The 10780-nt window shown below is 46.3% G+C and overlaps 1 protein-coding gene across 3 annotated transcripts in view; it reads right to left on the reverse strand.

The window, feature by feature from the left end:
• Positions 1 to 8279, reverse strand: part of LOC119956431 (SUN domain-containing protein 2-like) — a 103077-nt gene extending 94798 nt beyond the window's left edge. Inside the window, exons 1-2 of one of the 3 annotated variants that reach the window (XM_038783647.1) lie at positions 8192 to 8279; positions 124 to 288 (exon numbers count right to left, since the gene is read on the reverse strand). The gene's annotated coding sequence lies outside the window, so the exon portion shown is untranslated. The remainder of the gene's footprint in view (positions 1 to 123; positions 289 to 8191) is intronic. The other 2 variants (XM_038783646.1, XM_038783649.1) reach the window with 2 other exon arrangements.
• Between the last annotated feature and the right edge of the window lie 2501 nt (positions 8280 to 10780).

Genomic DNA, 10780 nt, shown 5'->3' on the forward strand with positions numbered 1-10780 from the left:
GAACGGAGAGGGACACGGTGAGACAGTATGACATTGTGACAGAGCGGCACCATGAGGCAGAAAGTGGCACTGTGAAAAAGAGCGATGGTTCATTCCGGCCTTATGCCCTTTCTCAATTCCCACTTCATCCTGAAGAGCAAGCTGCAGATCATGTGACCAGGGACCTCTTGCTTTCACCTCACCACCTTTCGATCACCCAAATCTTCACTCCTGATTTCAGACATCTGAGAGCTGCCAGGTGCCAGGCTCAGGAATCCTAAGATGAAGGCCAGGAACAATATCGCACCCCTGTTGAAGAATTAATGTTATTCGGTCTGACACTCGTACTATCAGCTCAGATATTGGCGCTGTGCAAACTTTCAAGCTTAATGTAGAGTTGGTATTTGCATGTGGTGAGCCATTGGGCATTAATGTGCTGCAACCAGGCTTTTTAAAAATTAATTTTTGCGGGATGTGGGCTTCGCTGGTTAGGCCAGCATTTGTTGGCTATCCCTAATTATCCTTGAGAAGGTGGTAGTGAGCTGCATTCATGAACCGCTGCAGGCCATGTGGTGTGGGTATACCCACTGAGCTGTTAGGGAGGGAGTTCCAGAATTTTGACCCAGTGACAGTGAAAGAATACCGATATATTTCCAAGTCAGGATGGTGAGTGACTTGGAAGGGAACTTGCAGATGGTGGGGTTCCCAGGTATCTGCTGCCCTTGTCCTTTCAGATGGTAGTGGCAGGGGGTGGGAGGGGGAAGGGGGGGGGGGGGTGATACTTCACGTGTTAGGTCACCAATTGGCAGGTGCCGCCACAGAGAGCACACATGAGGAACACAATGGGGTGGCCTGCAGGAAAATACTGATGACCAAGATTTGCAAGAGTTCCTGGCTTACAACATGGTGGACTCTGGCTCCAAAATGGCAGAGGGCATTGTGCATGACCATGGACCTCAACACTAAAGGGTGAATGCAGGCTCTTGCAGCTGTCCAATAAGATTACTAGGATGCTGGGTTTATCCTCCATCTTTCAGGGAAGTAACATTTGTAATCCTCACCTCTGCCCCTCCACCATCCAATCAGACTGGTGCCATTTAAACTAAGGTGATGCAGTCATAAGCCAAGCTCTCAGGACCCATGGCGTCTCGAGGGTGTTCTGCACATCCAGCGGCCATCTACACCAGTCTTATACCAACCAAACTGCAGCTATTGGAATAGCACTCTGCATAGGAGCAGTAGACCATGCAGCAGCCACTGGATTAAGATTCTGCACAGGAGCAGTAGATATTGCAAGATGAAATTGCTGCATAGGAGCAGTAGATCATTGTGCAGACACTGGATTAACGCTCTGCGTAGGAACCAACGAGGAAACAGGCCATCTTGGACTGGGTGTTGTGTAATGGGAAAGGATTAGTTGGCAATTAGTTGGTGAGAGAACCCTTGGGGATGAGTGACCATAATATGGTTGAATTCTTTATCAAGGTGAATATGGTGACTAGGGGCTTTTCACAATAACTTAATTGGAGCCTACTTGTGACAATAAGCGATTTTCATTTTTAGTGAGGAGCTGTAGGAAAGTAGTATTAGTAAAGAAATGGTTTTGGGGAAATGAATTGGATTGAAGGCAAACAAATCTCCAGGGCCTGATAATCTGCATCCCAGAGTACTTAAGGATGTAGCCCTGGAGATAATAGATCCATTGGTGGTCATTTTCCAAAATCCTTTGGACTCAGGAATAGTTCCTCAAGACTGGAGGGGAGCAAAAGTAACCCTGCTATTCAAAAGGGAGGTAGAGATAAAACAAGGAACTGTAGACCAGTGAGCCTAACCAGTGAGTCGGTAGTAGGGAAGTTGCTGGAGTCCATTATCAATCATTTCGTAGCACAGCATTTGGAAAGCAGTGGTGTAATCAGACAAAGTCAGCATGGATTTACGAAAGGGAAATCATGCTTGACCAATCTACTAGAATTCTTTGAAGATGTAACTAATAGAGTTGACCAGGGAGAACTGGTGGATGTGGTTTATTTAGACTTTCAGAAGGCTTTCAACAAGGTCTCACGTAGCAGTTTAACATGTAAAGTTAAAGCGCATGGGATTATGGGTAGTGTCTAGAGATGCATAAAAAGCTGGTTAGCAGACAGGAAGCAAAACGTTGGAATAAATTAGTATTTTTCTGATTGGCAGGCAATTAGTTGGATATCGCAGGGGTCTGTGCTTGGACCTCAACTGTTCACATTATATATTAATGATTTGGACGAGGGAACAAAATGTATTACCTCCAAATTTGCAGATGATACAAAGTTGGGTGGGAAGGTGAGCTGTTAGGAGGATGCAGAGATGCTTCAGCAGGATTTGGACAGGATGAGTGAGAGGGCACATGCAAGGCAGATGCAGAATAATGTGGATAAATGTGAGGTTATCCGTTTCAGTTGCAAAAATAAGACGGCAGATTATTATCTGAATGCGTGTAAATTGAGAGAGGTGGAGACCTTGGCGTCCTTGTGCATCAGTCACTGAAAGTAAGCGCGCAGGGACAGCAGGCAGTAAATAAGGCAAATGATATGTTAGCCTTCATAGCGAGAGGATTTGAGTATAGGAATAGAGATATTTCACTGCATTACAGGAAATTATAGGCCAGTGAGTTTAACTTCGGTAATAGGGAAGATGCTGGAATCTATCATCAAGGAAGAAATTGCGAGGCATCTGGATAGAAATTGTCCCATTGGGCAGACGCAGCATGGGTTCGTTAAAGGCAGGTCATGCCTAACTAATTTAGTGGAATTTTTTGAGGACATTACCAGTGCAGTAGATAACTGGGAGCCGATGGATGTGGTATATCTGGATTTCCAGAAAGCCTTTGACAAGGTGCCACACAAAAGGTTGCTGCATAAGATAAAGATGCATGGCATTAAGGGTAAAGTAGTAGCATGGATAGAGGATTGGTTAATTAATAGAAAGCAAAGAGTTGGGATAAATGGGTGTTTCTCTGGTTGGCAATCAGTAGCTAGTGGTGTCCCTCAGGGATCCGTGTTGGGCCCACAATTGTTCACAATTTACATTGATGATTTGGAGTTGGGGACCAAGGGCAAGGTGTCCAAGTTTGCAGATGACACTAAGATGAGTAGTAAAGCGAAAAGTGCAGAGGATACTGGAAGTCTGCAGAGGGATTTGGATAGGTTAAGTGAATGGGCTCGGGTCTGGCAGATGGAATACAATGTTGACAAATGTGAGGTTATCCATTTTGGTAGGAATAACAGCAAACGGGATTATTATTTAAACGATAAAATATTAAAGCATGCCGCTGTTCAGAGAGACTTGGGTGTGCTAGTGCATGAGTCACAGAAGGTTGGTTTACAAGTGCAACAGGTGATTAAGAAGGCAAATGGAATTTTGTCCTTCATTGCTAGAGGGATGGAGTTTAAGACTAGGGAGGTTATGTTGCAATTGTATAAGGTGTTAGTGCGGCCACACCTGGAGTATTGTGTTCAGTTTTGGTCTCCTTACTTGAGAAAGGACGTACTGGCGCTGGAGGGTGTGCAGAGGAGATTCACTAGGTTAATCCCAGAGCTGAAGGGGTTGGATTATGAGGAGAGGTTGAGTAGGCTGGGACTTTACTCGTTGGAATTTAGAAGGATGAGGGGGGGATCTTATAGAAACATTTAAAATTATGAAGGGAATAGATAGGATAGATGCGGGCAGGTTGTTTCCACTGGCGGGTGACAGCAGAACTAGGGGGCATAGCCTCAAAATAAGGGGAAGTAGATTTAGGACTGAGTTTAGGAGGAACTTCTTCACCCAAAGGGTTGTGAATCTATGGAATTCCTTGCCCAGTGAAGCAGTTGAGGCTCCTTCATTACATGTTTTTAAGGTAAAGATAGATAGTTTTTTGAAGAATAAAGGGATTAAGGGTTATGGTGTTCGGGCTGGAAAGTGGAGCTGAGTCCACAAAAGATCAGCCATGATCTAATTGAATGGCGGAGCAGGCTCGAGGGGCCAGATGGCCTACTCCGGCTCCTAGTTCTTATGTTCTTATGTTCTTATGTACAGGCATTGGTGAGGCCACATCTGGAGTATTGCATGCAGTTTTCTTGTCCTTAACTGAGGAAGGTGTACTTGCTATGGAGGGAGTGCAGCAAAGGTTTACCAGGCTGATTTCTGGGATGGCGGGACTATCATATGAGGAGAGACTGAATCAGTTAGGATTATATTCATTGGAGATTAGAAGAGTGAGAGGGGATCTCACTGAAATTGCAAAATTCTAACAGGATTAAACAGGGTAGCTTCAGAAAAAATGTTCCCGATGGTGGGGGAGCCCAGAACTAAGGATCATGGGGAGGGGGGGGGGGGGGGGGGGGGGGGGGGGGGGCAATATCCGATATGGCGGCCAAGTGTTCACGTAGTCGTGAACGGCGTCACGTTTCACGACGGCGCCAACGGGGCCCGGGCATGGCCTATTCTGGCCCCCAGCACGGCGCTGGAGCAGTTCACGCGGCTCCGTTCTCCATACACGGCGCCAAACGGGCGCCGCGCCAACCCGCGCATGCGCAGTTGGGCCAGCTCAATCCTGCGCATGTGCAGTTGGGCTGTGCCATCCTGCGCATGCGCGGGGAACTTCTTACGTGCGCCGGCCCCGACCCAACATGGGGTCGGTGTTCAGGGGACGGCCGCGGCGGAAAGTAGGCCCGGTTGGTGGGGGGGGGGGGGGGGAGAGAGGCTGGCCCGCCGATTGGTGGGCCCCGATCGCGGGCCAGATCCCTTCGGAGCCCCCCTCTCCCGATAAAGGAGCCCCCCTCCCCCCCGCAGGCTGCCCCCCGAGCGTTCCCGCAGAGTTCCCGCCGGTAGCGACCAGGGTGAGCGGCGCTGGCGGGACTCTGTCGTGTCGGAGCAGCCGCTCAGACCATCTGGGCCGGAGAATCAGCAGGAGCTGAAGGGAGCAAGAGTTATGGGGGAACGTAGGATCAGGGTATTGAACTTGATGATCAGCCATGATCAATATAAATGGCAGAGCAGGCTCAAAGGACCGAATGGCCTCCTCCAGCTTATATTTTCTATATTTCTATGAGCATAGGAGCAGGTCATTGTGCAGACACGGAATTAATGCTCTGCATAGGAGCAGCAGGTCATGCTGCAGCCACTTATATAGTGCCCTGAATAGGAGCAGTAGGTCAGGGAAAGTCACCTACAAGATAAACACTATGGGATCAACAACAGAATATTTTTATTTATATAATTGGATGTGTTGTTGGATAAAGATCTTATGGAACAGTTTTTGTTGATGGTGTTTATTGCAGACCAAGAGGATGTTTTGATGGTACATTGTAAATGGATGAGGGAGTAGGGAATACGGAGCACAGGCAGTGAAGGGATGACATTCGAAAGGAAGCAAATTCTGGATAGGTGTTTAAGGAGCAAAGAGGTCCTGAATGTCTTCTCCTGGCCTTCTATTCCTCCTTCTCCTCCAAGATGACCTCCTTGTTTGTCTGGTGGTGATGGCCACACCCTTAGAATAATAAGATTTTGGAGAACACAGGGGATCTCATGAACTTGATCTCCATACAGGTTTTCAGACTGCCCTCCAGGAATCTAGGCAGTGAAATAATTGCTTATGAGGCAGAGTAGGGGGGGGGGGGGGGTAGTGTGGGCATTATGGCTGGGGTTCTTTGTGTAGATCTCCAGGTGGGAGTTGCCATGCTAGCAGGGATGCTAGTAAAATGAAGCAGTGTTGAGGGGGGGGGGGGGTACAGTGGGCAGCCATAGAGGGGTTGTGGAGCTGTTAGGTAGGAGGGGAGAAAAAGGAGGGGGGCTAGTTGGAGGGGTGGTGCTAAGGGGAGAGGAAGGAGAGGATTGGGGGATGGGCTGATGATGCAGGTGACTTTATGGCTGGGTACAGGCGAGAATGGAAGAGATGGCCATTTTGGGTGAATCTGGACAAGAAGGGGCCTGGAGATAGGGAGAGTTTTGTGTCTGGGGCAGTCCCTAATAGAGGGTAGCTTCAGAAACCCCTGGAGAGGATAGTGATGTGGAACATGCGGGGGCTAAACGGCCTGGTTAAATGGTCTTGGGCGTTCGCACGCTTGAGGAATTAGATAATAGTTAACCAATTGTATTTGCTGAATATTTCATTATAGTTCTCGTTATTAATAAAAAGTAATTGTGTAAAAAAATAATTTACAAACCTGGTGACTGTAATTATTGGGTAGCCAAGGGCCGAAGACGCTGGGTATTTTTCTAAGAATTGTTAGTTAATTCACTTGTGACTCCAGGTCAAGTGGGGCTGGAATTGATAGCCCAGGGCATCGTAACAGCCCCTCGCTGCTCATACTGCATAATTAGAACATCTTTCCTACTCTGCTTATGTCATTTGGACCGTGACAACTGGATCCTTCCCCCAACTGCAAGTTCCTCTCCAGCCCACAGCAGATCTTGAACCCTGGCACTGGGCAGCAAACTCTTGATCTCGGCTACAGAGAACTATGTCGATTCCACTGACTATACTGTCCCCCTCTCCCACGACATTCGTTTTAACTCCCTCTGTTTAAATGGCTTCCTGTACCATGGTGCTATGATCAGGTTGGTCACTCTCCATACAACCCCCACTTTTGTCCATACAAGCTGCAAGAACCTCAAATATGTTGGACAATTGCAAAAGACCGGTCCTCTCCATTTCTACTTTCTCCATCCCTTTACCTGCCTCATTCGCACACACACTCTCCTGTCCCTCACCAACCACGGACCAAATCAGACAATCCTACCATCGGCACGGTAGCACAGTGGTTAGCACAGTTACATCACAGTTCCAGGGTCCCAGGTTCGATTCCCAGCTTGGGTCACTATCTGTTCTCCCCGTGTCTGCGTGGGTTTCTTCCGGGTGCTCCGGTTTCCTCCCACAAGTCCCGAATTACTTACTTGTTAGGTGAATTGGACATTCTAAATTTTCCCTCTGTGTACCCGAACAGGCGCCAGAGTGTGATGACTGAGGGCTTTTCACAGTAACATCATTGCAATGTTAATGCAAGCCAACTTGTGACAATAAAGATTATTATTATTATTATCAGGTGTGTATCTGACTTCTGGAACAAAGTGTCCAGGTAACATTTCCCCTCCCTGCTGCATCACAGTGTCTGTAACTCGGCCTCCAGCTCATAAACTCTGAGCCAAAGTTCCTCGAGCCACAGACACTTACAGCAGACCTGGTTGCCCTGAGTCACACTGGAGTCCATGAGCTGCCACTTGCTGTAGTGACAACACATCACCTGCACAGCCATCATTGTTCCATTAATTGTTTTACTAATTAAATTTTAACGAATGTCTTTAGTCCTGCCTCTGCTTATATTCTTATTATTTCAATTAATGCCCATTTACCCTCACTCAAATTCCTGAGTTCAGATAAGAGGAGATAGAAAATACTCCCCACACAATCACCTACTACTTTCCTGTCAAATTATACATTGACTGAATGCTGCAATGGCAGAAAAGCCCCGAATGAAACTGCCGAAGACCCAAACGCTCGGCCTTTGTAAACCCCTTTGGATTCACATTTGTGTTAGCCACCAATCTATTCTCATACTATCCCTTTGCTCCTCTTGTTTACTTTTTCATTTCTCCTTTGTGCTTTTGTATATTCAACCTGATTCACCCTTCTATTATCAAGCTGGGATCTATCACAAAGCCTCTTTCACACTTTAACTCTTTCATTGTCCTGGGGAACTCCTGCCCTCCACTTTCCCTTTGTGAGAATGTGGCAAGACTGTACCAGAATTGTCTGTCCTTTACAAAAATGCCCATGATCCCAATACCTTTCTGCCTGGCGGTCTCTGTCTCTTTACCCACCTCAGATCCTTCCTCAATTCACTGAAATTATCTCTTCCCCTGCCTGTCATTAAATATTTAATTCTACATTGCTCTTTGTTCTTCTTTAACTGATCTGAAGTTTACAATACTGCGATCACTATTCCCGAGACACTCCCCAATTCTGGCACTCTCCACTTGACTCACTTCATTTTCCTGGACTAGATCCTGCAATGCCTTTCTTTGTTGGGCAGGAAAATTCTCCTGAACATACTTCAGAAATTCTCCCCCTCCTCCACCTAAACACAATCTGTTGACTTATTGGAAAAGATTTTGAAAAAGATCAGGAACGTTTACAATTTTGAAATTAATCAGTGAAGATTAAAGCAAAGAGTCTGACATATTGTGTAGTTTCTGGTACCTGGTGTCGTGAGTCCCTCGTTATTCTGTATTTAGCTCATTCCCAGGAATCTGTAATTCCATCTGTAATTTAACGAACATATCTGTTCATATTTGTAGCAATAGTGGTGGAAATACAAATTACTCAGCCACAGCTGACATCACAGTGACAACGTGACAGAACAAAGCAACTCACTCAACTTCCTTGTGCTGCAAAAATGCTCATCAAAATGTTAAAAATACACCAGCCATATTAGAAACGCTGGAAGTAGAATATGCTCTGTTTGGAATGGATGTGCCCTTTCACTCAACCAGCCTCAGAGTAAAACTATCATTTACCTTTCAGCTTGGATCCGGGTGGCACAATAGCACAGTGGTTAGCACTGCTGCCTACGGCGCTGAGGACCTGGGTTTGATCCTGGCTCTTGGTCTCTGTCCCTTTGGAGTTTGCACATTCTCCCCGTGCCTGCGTGGGTTTCACCCCCACTACCTAAAGATGTTGAAGGTAGATGGATTGGCCACACTAAATTGCCCCTTAATTGGGAAAAAAAATAAGTGGGTAGGCTGATCACTTAAACCCAACATATGTCAAGATCTCAATCTTTGCACAAACCTATCTTGCAGCTCACAAGGGTACAATGTAAAACTTGCAGAGTAAACCTGGGGAGTTAACATCTAAGCTAATGAGTACAGTACTGAAGAATATCAATCTCAAGATTAGTATATGTAACCCATCAATAGAAAGACACAATGGCTTGAATGGCCTCCTTCTGTGCTGTGTCATTCTATGATTCTATGAGCGGAACTTTGAAGATAACAATCAACGGGCGAATAGTGAACGTAGAACATAGAACTGTACAGCACAGTACAGGCCCTTTGGCCCACGATGTTGTGCCAAACTAGTCTGAAACTAAAATCAAATCAACCTACTTCCAATCATTCTAGTGCACTCCATATGCCTATCCAATAACCGCTTGAAAGTTCCTAAAGTGTTCGACTCCACGACCATAGCTGGGAGTGCGTTCCACGCCCCAACCACTCTCTGAGTAAAGAACCTACCTCTGACATCCCTCCTATATCTTCCACCATGAACCTTATAGTTATCCCCCCTTGTAACAGCTACATCCACCCAAGGAAAAAGTCGCTGAACATCCACTCTCTCATCATCTTATACACCTCAATTAAGTCACCTCTCATCCTCCTTCGCTCCAGTGAGAAAAGCCCTAGCTCCCTCAACCTTTCCTCATAAGACCTACCCTCCAATCCAGGCAGCATCCTGGTAAATCTCCTTTGCACCATTTCCAATGCTTCCACATGCTTCCTATAATGAGGTGAGCAGAACTGCACACAATACTCCAAATGTGGTCTCACAATGAGACATCGAACAGTTGCAGCAAAACCTCATGGCTCTTAAACTCAATCCCCCTGTTAATAAATGCTAATACACTATAGGCTTTCTTCACGATTCTCTCCACTTGGGTGGCAACTTTCAGAGATCTATGGACATGAACTCCGAGATCTCTCTGCTCCTCCACATTCTTCAGAACCCTGCTGTTAACCCTGTAATCCGCATTCAAATTTGTCCTCCCAAAAATGAATCACCTCACACTTATCAGGGTTAAACTCCATCTGCCACTTTTCAACCCAGCTCTGCATCCTATCGATGTCTCTTTGCAGCCTACAACAGCCCTCCACATTATCCACTACTCCACCAATCTTGGTGTCATCAGCAAATTTATTAACCCAACCTTCAACTCCATCATCCAAGTCATTGATAAAAATCACAAATAGAGGACCCAGCACTGATCCCTGTGGGACACCGCTGATGACTGGGCTCCAGGATGAAAATTTACCATCTACCACCACTACGCATCTACGCACCCACCATCCATTTCCTTATCATCGCTATGTTGGCCGCCCAGTAATAGTTGCTGAAGTTTGGCAACGCCAGCCCTCCTTCTCCTCTGCTCCTTTCAAGCATCACCCTCTTTACCCGCGGGGACTTCCCTGCCCATACAAATCCCAGAATAATTTTATTCAGCCTCTCAAAGAAGGACCGCGGGATAAAGATGGGGAGACACTGAAAATGTGTCTTCCATGTGATAGCCAGTTACTGATCCAATCGGCCAAATTTCCCTCTATGCCATGCCTCCTTACTTTCTGTATGAGCCGACCATGTGGCACCTTATCAAACGCCTTACTAAAATCCATGTATACGACATCAACTGCTCTACCTTCATCTATATACTTAGTTACCTCCTCAAAGAATACAATCAAAAATAGAACATAGAACATTACAGCGCAGTATGGGCCCTTCGGCCCTGATGTTGCGCTGACCTGTAAAACCATCTGAAGCCTATCTGACCTACACTATTCCATTTTCATCCATATGTCTATCCAGTGACCTTTAAAGTTGGCGAGTCTACTACTGTTGCAGCCAGGGCGTTCCACACCCCTACTACTCTCTGAGTAAAGAAACTGCCTCTGACATCTGTCCTATATCTACCACCCCTCAATTTAAAGCTATGTCCAACCGTGTTGGTCATCACCATCCGAGGAAAGAGACTCTCACTGTCCACCCTATCTAACCCTCTGGCTATTTTATATGTCT

Source organism: Scyliorhinus canicula, chromosome 23 (assembly GCF_902713615.1).
Source record: "Scyliorhinus canicula chromosome 23, sScyCan1.1, whole genome shotgun sequence".
Classification (NCBI taxonomy): Eukaryota; Metazoa; Chordata; class Chondrichthyes; order Carcharhiniformes; family Scyliorhinidae; genus Scyliorhinus; species Scyliorhinus canicula.